This window comes from Phocoena phocoena, chromosome 20 (assembly GCF_963924675.1).
Source record: "Phocoena phocoena chromosome 20, mPhoPho1.1, whole genome shotgun sequence".
NCBI lineage: Eukaryota > Metazoa > Chordata > Mammalia > Artiodactyla > Phocoenidae > Phocoena > Phocoena phocoena.
The window spans coordinates 52,450,361-52,464,569 of NC_089238.1; the positions used below are offsets into that span (position 1 = coordinate 52,450,361).

Here is a 14,209-nt window from a genome sequence, read left to right on the forward strand (position 1 = left end):
AGTCTCAGAACAGTTAAGTAACTTTCCCGAGATCACACAGGTGGTTCCTGAGACCACATGTCTAACTTCTTAACCACTACTTTTACTGTCTTGATCTTATTCACTTCTTCACCCTCAGGGCTTCGTTTAGTGGCTGGGACAAGGTGGGTAGTTAATTAAAGGAACAGGGACTCCAGGCTCACTGCCTGGGTTTTGATCCTCTCGAAACCCGAGGATGCCTCAGTTTCATCATCCATAAAATAGAGCTAGTCCACGTCCCTCATTCAGAGAGTCATGAAATTTAAATGAAGTTTGCCTGACACATAGCAGTTTTCAATACATTTTAGCTATTTTATTTACGGGCCTTAAAAACAGTTAAGAGGTTGAATCTTGGCTCCCAACCCTCACTAGTGATAAGACCTTTGATAAGTTATTTAAACTCTCTGTGCCTCTGGTTCCTGACCTGTGAAATGGGGATAACATTAGAACCCACCTCGCAGGGCTACAGTGAGGATTCAATAATGTTCTTGTAGCCCTTAGAAGAAGTGTCTTCAGCAAAGGAAACCATAATCAAGACCAAAAGACAACCCTCAGAATGGGAGAAAACATTTGCAAATGAAGCAACTGACAAAGGATTAATCTCCAAAATTTACAAGCAGCTCATGCAGCTCAATAACAAAAAAACAAACAACCCCATCCAAAAATGGGCAGAAGACCTAAACAGACATTTCTCCAAAGAAGATATAAAGAATGCCAACAAACACATGAAAGAATGCTCAACATCATTAATCATTAGAGAAATGCAAATCAAAACTACAATGAGATATCATCTCACACCAGTCAGAATGGCCATCATCAAAAAATCTAGAAACAATAAATGCTGGAGAGGGTGTGGAGAAAAGGGGACACTCTTGCACTGCTGGTGGGAATGTGAATTGGTTCAGCCACTATGGAGAACAGTATGGAGGTTCCTTAAAAAACTACAAATAGAATTACTATATGACCCAGCAATCCCACTACTGGGCATATACCCTGAGAAAACCAAAATTCAAAAAGAGTCATGTACCAAAATGTTCATTGCAGCTCTATTTACAATAGCCCGGAGATGGAAAGAACCTAAGCGCCCATCATCGGACGAATGGATAAAGAAGATGTGGCACATATACACAATGGAATATTACTCAGCCTTAAAAAGAAATGAAATTGAGTTATTTGTAATGAGATGGATAGACCTAGAGTCTGTCATACAGAGTGAAGTAAGTCAGAAAGAAAAAGACAAATACCGTATGCTAACACATATATATGGAATTTAAGGGAAAAAAATGTCATGAAGAACCTAGGGGTAAGACAGGAATAGAGGCGCAGACCTACTGGAGAACGGACTTGAGGATATGGGGAGGGGGAAGGGTGAGTTTTGACAGGGCGAGAGAGAGTCATGGACATATACACACTAACAAACGTAGTAAGGTAGATAGCTAGGGGGAAGCAGCCGCAAGGCACAGGGATATTAGCTTGGGGCTTTGGGACAGCCTGGAGGGGTGGGATGGGGAGAGTGGGAGGGAGGGAGACGCAAGAGGGAAGACACATGGGAGCATAGTATATGTATAGCTGATTCACTTTGTTATAAAGCAGAAACTAACACACCATTGTAAAGCAATTATACCCCAATAAAGATGTTAAAAAAAAAAAAAAAAAGAAGTGTCTTCCTCTTAGTTGCCTCTAACCATCTGTGTTAGCGAAAATTATGGGGGCATTTCATGCAGAGGATGCTACTCATAAACCCCCAAGCGAAGGCTGTTCCTTCTCTCTTTCGGAAGGGCCTTCCTCCTGGTGTGGTGAGAGAGGATGGGGACAGTGTCCCAGGCACCCAGAGCGACCAGTGGCATCAGAGATGACAGAAGCAGATCACTGGCACACCCAAAATAGCCATAGTCTAATGGGGCATGACCAGAAGACCCTCCAATGGTCAGGGAACAGGGTCTCCGAGTTACACGGTCTCAGTTCAAATAGCAGCCATCCCCTAGGACGGATGTGATCATTAAAAGGATGCTATGTATCAAAGGCACAGGCCAGTGCCAGGCACAGAATGAGTGGTCAAGGATGGGACATCCACATGGCAGGGATTTTCATCAGTTTTGTTTCTCACTGTATCCCTGTCTAAAATAGCGCTGTATTGGGTTCCTATGGCTGCTGTAACAAATTACCACAAACTGGTGGTGGCATAAAACAACACAGATTTATTCTTACAGTTCTGGGGTCAGAAGTCTACGATGAGTCTTATGGGAATAAGATCAAGGTGTCAGAAGGGCAGCCACCTTCTGGAGTCTCCAGGCGAGAGTCGGTTTCCTTGCCTTTTCCTGCTCCCTCATTCCTTTGCTTATGGTCTCGCCTCACTTCACCTTTTCTTCCCTGCTTTCATCGTCACATCACTTTTTTTTTTGAATTTTATTTATTTTTTTATACAGCAGGTTCTTATTAGTTATCCATTTTATACATATTAGTGTATATATGTCAATCCCAATCTCCCAATTCATCACACACGCCCCCCTCCCCACCACTTTCCCCGCCCCGGTATCCATACATTTGTTACATCACTTTTCTTCCTTCTATGAAGTCAAATCTCCCTCTTGCAATGAGGACCCTCATGACTACATTTAGGGCCCACTGGATGATCCAGGATAATCTCCCTATTTCAAAATCCTTAACTTTGTGACATCTGCAAAGTCCCTTTTGCCATATAGGTGACATACACAGGTTCCAGGGGTTAGGACCTGGATATCTCTGGGGACCATTATTCAGCCGACTACAAGCACCTAGCTCTTAATGCACTCAGTATATATTGGTTGAGTGAATACGTGAATGTAAGCCATTGAGTATTGTCGTTGGCATCATCTTGGCTTCAAGATGTGTATGTGGTCTCCTCGCCTTCAAGTCTTGCTCAAATGTTATTTCAATGCAGGTTTCCTGACCCTAGTTGAACCCTACAACTTGCTTCCTCCATTGAACACACACTCCTGATCCCTTTATCCAGCTTAATTCCTTTTTCCCCCATAGCACTTTTTGCCTTCTAGCATACTATAAAATTGACTTATTTATTATGTTTATTGGCATTTGTCCATCTCCCCCACTAGAATGTAAGCTCAAAGATTACATTCAGTGTGAGGATTTTTCTGTATTACTCTCAGATGTATCCTGGGGGTCTAGAACAGTGCCTGGCACGTAGTAAGTGCTCCATACGTGAGTGCTGAATGAACACATGAACTGAATGCCTCACCAAATTTCCCTCGGCTGCTGACCCGGTTCTTTATCTTTTGTGCTCAATCTTGGCTTTCATGACAATGAAGGCGTTGCCTGTGGTGAAGCCAATCGACTCCAGGTAACCTCTGTATTAATCCTGTTCACGGGTCTCCCCGTTCTGTTAACACACTGGCAATTTTAATTTCTAAAACACAGATAACCTCAATTATCTCCACCAAGACTTGCGAAAGTCTGGGAGGGAAATGGATGGTTTGACTTTGGACATTTATTGAAGGATAGACTTCTTAGAATTCGGATGATTGCAGAGCTGGGTGGGGGAGTTGTCCCTGGCTGAAGTTGCAGGGCTTTGTTATGTTGGGTTATACTGTTTCTACCGGTCTGCTGGAGGAAATGAGCTTGTGGCTTCTGCAGTTGGTCAGGCTCAGGATGGTCTCTGTAGAGGGGGCTTGAGTGCCTTAGGGGGCATGGTGGAGGGGCTTCAGGGCACCCGGGGCTTCCTGAAACTGTATGTGAGTTTTTGTGTGTCTGCATGTTCTTAAGGAGAGTAGAGTCCATTGCTTGTATCAGCTTCTCAACAGGGAAAGTGAAGGACTTTTGCACTACCCCAGCCGTGAGGATTCTGTGACTCTGTGTCTCACAACATGTAGGTCAAATTAACAGGCCGTACACAGCTCAGAAAGGAAAGGCAGCAGTTTGAAAGGCAGGCCCCCTTCTCCCCATCCTCTATCGCCTAACAAGTCCCCAAGCTGTTGTGTTAAAGATGCTGAACCAGGCAGTGGCTCAAATCTCAAGATGACCGATCTCAGTCTTTGCAAGACTCTTTATTTTTGGCTGCATTGGGTCTTCGTTGCTGCGCATGGGCTTTCTCTAGTTGCAGTGAGCAGGGGCTACTCTTCGTTGCAGTGCGTGGGCTTCTCATTGCAGTGGCTTCTCTTGTTGGGGAGCACAGGCTCTAGGCACGCAGGCTTCGGTAGTTGTGGCACGAGGGCTCAGTAGTTGTGGCGCATGGGTTCTAGAGCACAGGCTCAGTAGTTGTGGCGCACAGGCTTAGTTGCTCCGTGGCAGGTGGGATCTTCCCAGACCAGGGATCGAACCCGTGTCCCCTGCATTGGCAGGCAGATTCTTAACCACTGCGCCACCAGGGAAGCCCCTCTGGGCATTTCTTGGGGCTTCAGTTTTTCTCATAGGTAGAATTGGGATGGCTCTACTTTCTTTGATTTTTGTATGATTATGAAATGCTTCAAGTGTATAAAATGCTATAGAATTGCAAAGCGTTCATGTCAGAGGGAATGTGCCTTTTTTGCTGTGGCAAGGCTGGCCTGTTCCCTGCTCCATCCATCCATCCATCCGTCCCACACTTCATTTCTCACAACAGGCATAAAAGCTACTGTGTATGTAACAAAAGCTTTACATGAAACACTAACCCTCATAAAAATCATGAATACTCTGAGGTTCAGAGAGCTCAGACCATTTGCTCAAAATCACACAGCTTGAAAGTGATGGAGCAGAGCCTGAATGAAAACCCGGTTTTGTCTGATGCCAATAGCAGTGTTCAGCAACACACCCACCAAAACATTCCTAGAGGCAGAGGAGAGGGGAGCTAAAGAAAGGTGGGGGCACGGGTCTACCAAATACAGCACCTTGAAATCTACGTTTTCCCTTAAAGTGCATGTACATGTTAGAGTGTACTCCACAGTATGTCCATGCTTATTTTAGTAGCAAAGAACTTCCCAGCAATCTTTAGGTACAGATGGTGCTTTGGGTGTGTGTTGGGGTGGGGGGAGGGCGGTACCCCAGTGTAGCTCTCTGCTATAATCCCCATTACAAACACCGTTTTCCATATCAGATGCTTTTTGTTTACATGTGACTCTTACCTCCTGGGTTGGCCTAGAAGCTCCTGGAGGGTAAGATCTGAATGTGATTCCTCCTTTCTCCTTCCCAAGGCTTAGCCCAGTCCCCAGCATGAAATAAGCAGGCAGTAATGGATTTGGCAAATACTTATTGAATTCCTGCCTAACTGAGTCAGGTGCCATGGGAGATAAAGACGGATATGAGGTGATTCCTGCTCTCAAAGTATTTACAATTGAGCTGGAGAGGCCAAGCTTCCAGAATCTGCCTGAAAAGGATCGTCCCAAGACTCTTGGTACAGCATTTTAAAAGCTTGGGACTGCAATATAGCAATAGGTGAGATGGTAGGTAACTAAGATAGCAAACAACGTTTCATTAAATAGGACAAATTTTGTGAAAAGCGATAACCTGTTCCTCTGGAAATGTAGCATTGTGTCAATTAAAGAGCACACCTTCAACTTACTGATGTTGAAACCACTGTTTCCTGAGAGGGAAAAGTTGAAAGCAGGCACCTGCTCTAGGTACTGTCTGTTTTGCCAGAAGGATCTCAGTCTCTAATTGCTTGGCCTTTGAGGGTCAGCTTCAAAACTTCAGCAGCACAGATAAACCCATGTTCTTTTCTGACAAGCTTGGGTACGTTGGGGTTTATTAGACTCAATTCTACTCATCAGATATTTACTAAGCTCATTGTGTAGGTGCTGGGGACACATGGAGAGGCAAGAATGTCCAATGAATGGCTTAAAAACTTTGCAGTGAATCAGGGAGTCAAAATCCTGGCTCCTCTATGAATCAGCTGAGGGATGTGGGCTGGAGCCTCAGTTTTGTAACCCATGGCATGGAGATCCTAATACTTACCTTGCAGGTTGTTGTAAACATCTGTTGGGGTAATGGACGTAAAGCTCCCTGCACAGCAAACTGCACTAAGAACTCCACAAACTCCAAAAGTTAAGGTAATGACTTCTGATTTCAAGAAACACCCAGTCTAGTGAAAAGACCAATACGTTAACAGATAAATGTCATTAGTGTGATGGGTATGACTATTTTTGACTTTTTTTTTTTTTTTTGCGGTACGCGGGCCTCTCACCGCTGTGGCCTGTCCCGCTGCGGAGCACAGGCTCTGGACGCGCAGGCTCAGCGGCCATGGCTCACGGGCCCAGCCGCTCCGCGGCACGTGGGATCTTCCCAGACCGGGGCACGAATCCGCGTCCCCTGCATCGGCAGGCGGACTCTCAACCACTGCGCCACCAGGGAAGCCCCTTGACATTTTTTAAAAATCATTTACAGAGCACTTACTATGTGCCAGACACTGTGCTAAACAGTTGTACCTGGATCATCTCATTTATTTGCACAAAACCATATATAGCAGGAACCACAATTTTTCCCAGTGAGGAATCTGAGATTTAGGCCATTTAAACCTCAGGGCCACAGAGCTGGAAAGGGACAGAAGGAGGCTTTGAACCCAGCAGTCTGGTTCCAGAGGCAGATTTCAAGGCACAAAGAGACAGAAAGAAGCCAGGAGAGGCTTCACAGAGGAGGTGCTGGAGCAGCGAGCAGTTTTTCAGGCACCAAAGTCATGGGAGAAGGAGTCCAGGCAGGAGGGAAGAGGTGGCAGGATGAAGAGCTGGGTCTGTGCACAGGGTCTGGGATGGAGGGCGGTGTGGGTCTAGAAGGTGAGGGTGGGGAGGGAGGAGTGGGCCAGATGGTGGGACACCTCATGAGTCAGGCACAGGGACTTGGGGGACCAGTGAAGGATGAGAAAGACAGGATCATGGCACGCAGGGAATGTAATCTACACCGATGTTCTACGGGGAAAGTATTGGGTTGGCCAAAAAGTGCGTTTGGGGTTTTCTGTAAGATCCTCCAGAAGCCACAGGTTGGGAGAAGAAATTTGTGTTCCATATACATAATAAAAGAACTCCTAAAAAAATCGATTTGAAAACCCAATTTTTAAAAATGAAACAAAGGTTAAACAAGCACTTAAAAAAAGATACAAGTGATCAAAAAGCATATAAAAGGGTGCTCAACATTGTTATTCGTTATGGAAATACAAATTAAAACAACGAGATACCACTACACACTCACCAGAATGGGTGTAATTAAAACAAAGACACCACCGATTATTGAGGGATGTGGAGCAACTGGAACTCTCATAGACGACTGGTGGGAGTGTGTAGTTTGGTACAGCCACTTTGGAAAACTGGCAGTGTCTGCTGAAGCTGAACATATGCCTTTTCTGTGACCCGGCAACTGAACTCGGGCATATCCACAAGGGAAAAAAGCGCATGTGTCCACCCAAACAAAGACTTGTTTGAGAATGTTCATAACAGCTTTATTGTAATAGCCCCAAACTGGAAACAGTCCAAGTATCTGCCAACAGGGAAACAGATACATAAATGGTGGTATATTCATGCAGTGGTAGAGTCACAGTAATAAAGAATCAACTATTGCTACAAGTAACAAATGGAAGAATTTCAAAATAACAAATGGAAGAATTTCAAAGACACTGTATGGAGTGAAATATGCCAAATGCAAAGGTTCAAGAACAGGAAAAACCAATCAATAGTGATAGAAGTCAGAACAGTGGTTTCCTGTGGGAGGTACTAACTGGAAACACTGAGGGAACCTTCTGGGTTACTGGGAATGTTCTTTATCTTGACCCGGATGGTGAGTTCACAGGTGTATCCACATGGAACAATTCACTGAGCCGTACACTTTATGTTATACCTCAATCAAGATGTTTTTCCAAGATAATAAATATATTAAAGTGTTAATTAGTTTCAAACCTTGCTAGGCAAAGATGTCTAACATATTTCTGAAAATATAAGAATGAATTTAAATGTTAAAAAATCAAATTAAATACATGGAGCATGAAATAAAAAGCAGTAGAATAGCGATGTTTAAAGAGCTGGAATAGGAAGGGAAAATGGCAGATGGAGTCAGAAAATAGATTAAAGTTCACTACAGTCCAGCGTTTACATCAGGGAGAAGTGAGAGGTGAAGTTGTCAAGCCAGACCCGAGAGGAGGTAGCTGGTGGAGCCCGGACTGTAGAGGTGAAGAGACTAGATTTTTGACTTGAAAGTCAACCAGAAGCTAATAATTCGTGAGCTGGGAAAAATGCCATTAAAAACCAGGAGGACGACTGTGGTGATGATAGCGATCATAAACATAAGAACACTTAGCACTTGCTGAGCACCTATTATGTGCCAGACCTTCTTGTCAGTGCTTCACTAGTATCATCTCATTTAATCCTCACAACCGCTCTGGGAAGTCACTACGATTTTGCTAGTTTTACAGAGGGAGAAACTGAAGAAGCGGAGTAATTAACCCGGAGCCTCCAAGAATAGGAGAAAGAGACCCCGTGGGGAGGTAGTGAGGAAATCCAATGACTTAAAGGAATTCAAATGACTTCACGTTAAAACAGGTCTAAGGAGCAGGCAAATTACTTACATGATATAAATGCTGCAGAATAAATCAGCAGCGTATTGGCTAGAATTCTAGAGGGAGGAGAGAAATTGAGTATCTTTTGCATGCTTTTGGGCATATAAACAACATACTAAATTTAAAGAGTACAAAGTGGAAAATGGTGTGGCTCGAAGGAGGAAATAAAGGTTCTTGCACAGGACTTGGTTTGAAAGAAGTAACTGGGGCGACCTCTGCCCATAGCTGTTATATCGTGACCTTCTGAGGCTTGGAAGTTTCATGTCCTTTGAATCGCTCTTGATAATTCATCTTTCTCCACATTGGCAAGGTCAGGTTAGGCAGCAAGGGACGAAAAGATCCAGGAAGATTTTCTCCCTTCCTCCCTTCCTTCAGTCTGTTTCTTTCTTTCAGTAAGTCTATATTTATTGTGTATCAATTATATTCCATGCATTGTTTTAGAGGCTGGCGATACAGTGATAAATAAACTAGGAAGTTCCTGCCAGGCCTCATGAAACTTATAATCAGAGGAGACACACGATACACAAATAAACATATATTATTTTAGGTACTCATTGAATGCAGTGAGGAAAAATGAAGGAGATTGAGGGAAGCATTCATTATACAGGAAGATAAGTGAAGGCCTCTCTGAGGAGCTGACATTTGAGCTCTGATGTATGCAGAAGGAAAGATCAAAGTCTGAGAATATGAGGAAAGACATTTCCAGGCTTAGAAATCAGCCAGTGCAAAGGCCCTGGGGTGGGCATCTGTGAGGCCTGTCCAAGGAACAGCAAGAAGGCCAGTTTGGTTAGTGAACATCGAGGGAGAGGAGAGTGGTAGGAAATGACATCACAGAGGAAGTACGAGGCCCACATCTCTCAGGGCTTTCTACTTTAGACTTTTTTTCCCTAAGTTTGATTGGAAGCTATTGGAGGGTTTTGTTTTGGGAAGCAACTGGATCTGATTAACTTACAGCGAGAAAGAACTCATAAGCGGGCAAGAGGAACAGGGAGCACAGCCTAGGAGGCTATTGCAGGAGTCCAGGGGGAGCTGACTGGTGGCTGGACTCAGGTGGTACTGATGGGGGTCAGGAGATGAGGCTGGACTCAGGACACAGTCTGCAGGAGAAGCTGCAGGGTTTGCTAGTGAATTGGATGAAGGGCACGAGAAAAAAGAGCAAGAATGTCCCGAAATCTCTGTCCTTGGTTAAACGAATGATGCTACCACTTTATTTGGGGAATGATTAGGTTTAAGGGGTAAAATCAGGAGTTTATTTTCAACCAGAGATGTTAGCCTGCTGTTGCATAGACCAGCTTGGAGTTCATGGGGGTACTGTGGAAAACAACAAGTGAAGTAATCCCTTGTGGATAGAAAAATCCCAGTTCTCCCTACTTATTAACATTTATTCATTCAGCAAATATTTATTGAGTACCTACTGTGTGTCAGGCCCTGTGCCAGGTGCTGGGAATACAGCATGGATTTGCCCAGAAACATAAACTATCTTCATTACAGCTTAATTAGTTCACTGGTTTCTGAGACACTTCTCTGAATATTGTGTAAATATATAGAATCAACTCTCAAGAGTTATAAATACTGAGATGTTCTCTGATTCAGCAATTTGGAAGAGCTCAGATTCTCGGAAAGAAAGGAGCTATATATAGCTTTGGACAAATGACAGATTTACCTAATAAAATATTTGAAGACTGCCTTAAAATGAATCAGAAGAGACTGCCTCAACCAAATTAATGTTTATGAAGAGTCAACTTGGTGTAATGGAAAAGCTTACAGGGCTGGAAGGCAGAAGCTCTGGGCCTGTCTGTCCTGCCCAGCTAGGTCACAGGTATGACCTTGACTGAGTCCATCATCTTGCTTCAGTTTTCACTTCAATAAAATGAATCCACTGAAGGCAGTATTTTCCAAAGCACTTCCAAACTACTAATTTTTTTCTTTGCATTATCTTCTCCTGGACTCTTATTCCTCTTTCTAACATTTATTTAAAAATAAAACCCCAAACTCCAAGGTGATTCTTCTTTCTTTTGAGGGTTCATCTTTTGAAGCAAAGTATTTTCTTTTTGCAAATGAAACGTGTTTTTTCCCTGACTGTAAAATGATACATGTTCAGAAAAGCACAGAGATAAAAAGTCCCTACAATGATACCATGGAGGTAACTATGTCTGTTTTCACTATCAGTGCCTCTGCAACAGGTATCATATTAGCAGGTGCTTAATAAATATTTATTGAATGAATGACTACTGTTAGTATCTTGTGAAAACATCCTTTTTAGTCTTCAGAGGAAAAAAAGAATCCTTTCTCTGGGGTTGTTTAGCCTCTGAAGAGGCTATAGTTATAGCCACCAGAGACTGAAACTTGCTGGGACTGTATCGAATCTCTGAGATTACACATTTCACAACAGCTGATGTCTGTTATCTATGGAATGTAGGGAAACAACAACACTAAATACACCACTCTAATGGCCATAAACAATATCAAGGGTGGCTCGGTTTGAGCAATATCAAGAAAGGCTGTGAAACAGTCCATGGTCTAACCAGGAGTGGCTCTGGTAGCAGCTGCCCCACAAGTCCTTCCTCCCACACTTGGGCCCTCTTCCTTCCCTACAGAACCAAGATGAGGTTTTTTGGGGCACTTGAGTTCAACTCACCAATTTTTATTGCGAATCTAGCATTCTTTCGATTGGTAACTCCCTTCTCAGTAAACCAAGATGGTCTTCTGATTGCTCTGGAAATGAATGGAAGCCAGATCCTGTCTGCAGACACATGCTGTTATCTTTTTTTCTCAGATGGAATTCGTGGCTAATGTTGAAAAACTGGGACACTGGACATGTGAATCTGAGTTTTCAGATCTCTTGAAAAATCACTGGATTTGGCACCCGTGGGCCCTCATCACCTGGAGCAATCAGCTGGAAGTGAGGGCAAGCCTCCCACCCGACACAGGGGCTGTGTTCTTCAGCTCCCTGTGGTCCCACCTGCCCCCACTGTGCTATATCCTGCCTCCTGGGCTCATTCACCCAACTTGCCACCTCTAACAGATTACGGGAAGCATTCAGGGATAACCCACTGAGCACCAGGCACTGTGCAAGTCTCTTGGAATACGTAAACGCAACACAGCTACTACCCTGGAGGAGCTTGTGTATAAACCAGTTAATTACAGTGCAGTGAGCTAAATGCAGCACAGAAGGCATGACCATGGCACAGCATGGGGTCTCTGCCCTGAGAAACTGGTTGGAGGTTCTCTGAAGGTCACTGCGCTAGATTTTGAAGGATGAATATGAATGATTCAGGCAGGTGGTTGGTGGCGAATATTGCAAACAGTAGGGGTGGAATGGAGAGCATTTATAAGATCTTCTGCCGAATTGCTGCCTGTTGCACAGGGGAAACTCTCAAGCCAGCAACTACCTTTCCCCTGATTGATGCTGGTCTGTCTATAACCCTCTGCCCAGGTCCTCCCATACCTTCCATCTGTCAAAACACCAGAGAAGGTTACCTCTACCAGGAAGAGCCTGCCTGACTAATCCCCATTCACCTCCAGTTACTTCAACTAAGGCAACACTCCCATTCTGGAAAAACTGGCTACCTGAGGGTGATTCTGTTATTTGAGCTCTTTGTTTTGTTTTGGAACCTCTGACATTTGAAGAATAGACCAGCATTCCAAGTAATTGATCAGTAAGTGTTCATCAAACACCTATGTATTTGACTGGAACTCTTTCTGTCATATATATCATTTTTGGCTCCAACAACGACCCAGTTGAGAAAGAAGGCAAACACAAACTGAAAACAGACTGCAATTCAGAAAACATTTATTAAATGCCTGATATTCACAATTTTTAAAATACCTCCATCCATCCAACATTTACTGAGCACTAATAGGGCCAGGCAGTGAGCTTGGCACCTAGAAATGGAGATGCACTGAAATATACAAGCTAGCAGGAGACACCGATAAATAAACCCCTTACAGTAATTTTCCTGCCAGAGCAACGTTCAAAGTACAGCAATAACTTTAAAAAGAAGTGTTGACTGCTCCCATGAATACTGGGCAGGTATCACGGAGAAGACAAGCTCCAGCTGCTTATCTTATTGACTTTGTATCATGACATTTTACAACATACACAAAAATATAGAGACGAGTACAACGAATCTCCATGTACCCATGACCCGGCTTTAAAAGTAGTAACTCACAGCCACTTTTTTTTCAATTATTATTATTTTTTTAACAGCTTTATTGGAGTATAATTGCTTTACAATGGTGTGTTAGTTTCTGCTTTATAACAAAGTGAATCAGTTATACATATACATATGTTCCCATATCTCGTCCCTCTTGCATCTCCCTCCCTCCCACCCTCCCTATCCCACCCCTCTAGGTGGTCACAAAGCACCGAGCTGATCTCCCTGTGCTATACGGCTGCTTCCCACTAGCTATGTATTTTACGTTTGGTAGTGTATATATGTCCATGCCACTCTCTCACTTTGTCATAGCCACTTTTGATTCATTTATACCTCCACCCACTTCACTCCATCCCTTTGTTTTGTTTGGAAGCCAATCCTAGACGTTTTAATCATTTCATCCATAATACTGAGCTGGAAATGTCTGGACTTTCCGCTAGTAACATCCTTCTCCCAATCTATTCTTTTGCCAGTGACTACTCCACCAGAGTTATATACCCTGATTCCCACCAGTAACCCCAAATCCTTGACTGGTTCAGGGTAAAGATCCAAGACTTTATTGGAGCCTCTGAGTTGACAGAAGGAAAAGCCTGAGCTGATCCAGTGAAAACCCCATCCTGCCTTATCTGGAATACTGAACATATTCTTCTGGTCCTTGGCCTTAAACTGCTAATTTCTTATAAGCTTGTTGAGCCCCTAATGTGTGGACAAAACGGGGGCTACATTCCACATTCCCATGTGCCCTTAGCAACCTTCCCAGAAACCTCAGACAGTATGGGGCTTGCTCTGCAGGCCAAGCTGCCCCAGATTTGCTTCCTGTCACCACCTTGATCTTCACTGGGTGGGGAGCCTGGTCACATCTGAACATCTGGCCTCTCTACCTTCCACCCCTTCAGCGTTTCTCTCTCTCTCTGAAATGTACCAACATCATGCAATTAGTTACTCAACCCAGAACATTATCCTGGACTCCCTCTCCCTTCTAATTCTGCCTATTCGTTTACAGCCATCCACTACTGTCCACCTCCATCATCGCCCTTCCATCCAGCCCACCATTCCCTTCCCTCAAGTACGGCAATATTTAAGCACTTTTCTGCCTTTGGCAACCCCCCCACCGCCACCAATTCTCCACGCAGCGGCTGAGTGATCGTGAAACGACCTGCTAAAAACCCTCTCATGGTTCCTAACACCTACGGGATCAAGACCAACTTCCTTATCACTGCTAAGGAGGCCCTGCTTCTGCTCCATCTCCTCCCTGGCCGGCAACCCAAACGCTCTTTTCAGGGCCTGGTTTCTCGGGTCTCTGTGCTCTTACCTGGGAAGCGCCTTTTCTCTCGTAAATAGTGAACGCTACAACTACTGCGTCCTCGCTTACATGCGTTATCTCACATGAATCCGCAACAACACTAAGATATCATCTTCATTTTGCAGACGGACAAATTAAGGATGGGCACCTTACCCATGGTAACACAGCTAGTGAGTGGAAGAGCCGAGACTCGGATTCAGACTCACGGCGCCAGAGGCCACGGGC

At 44.2% G+C, this 14,209-nt stretch overlaps 1 protein-coding gene across 1 annotated transcript in view; it reads left to right on the top strand.

The window, feature by feature from the left end:
• The window catches only part of BCO1 (beta-carotene oxygenase 1), a 57,012-nt gene that overhangs the window by 42,402 nt on the left and 401 nt on the right, over window positions 1–14,209 (top strand).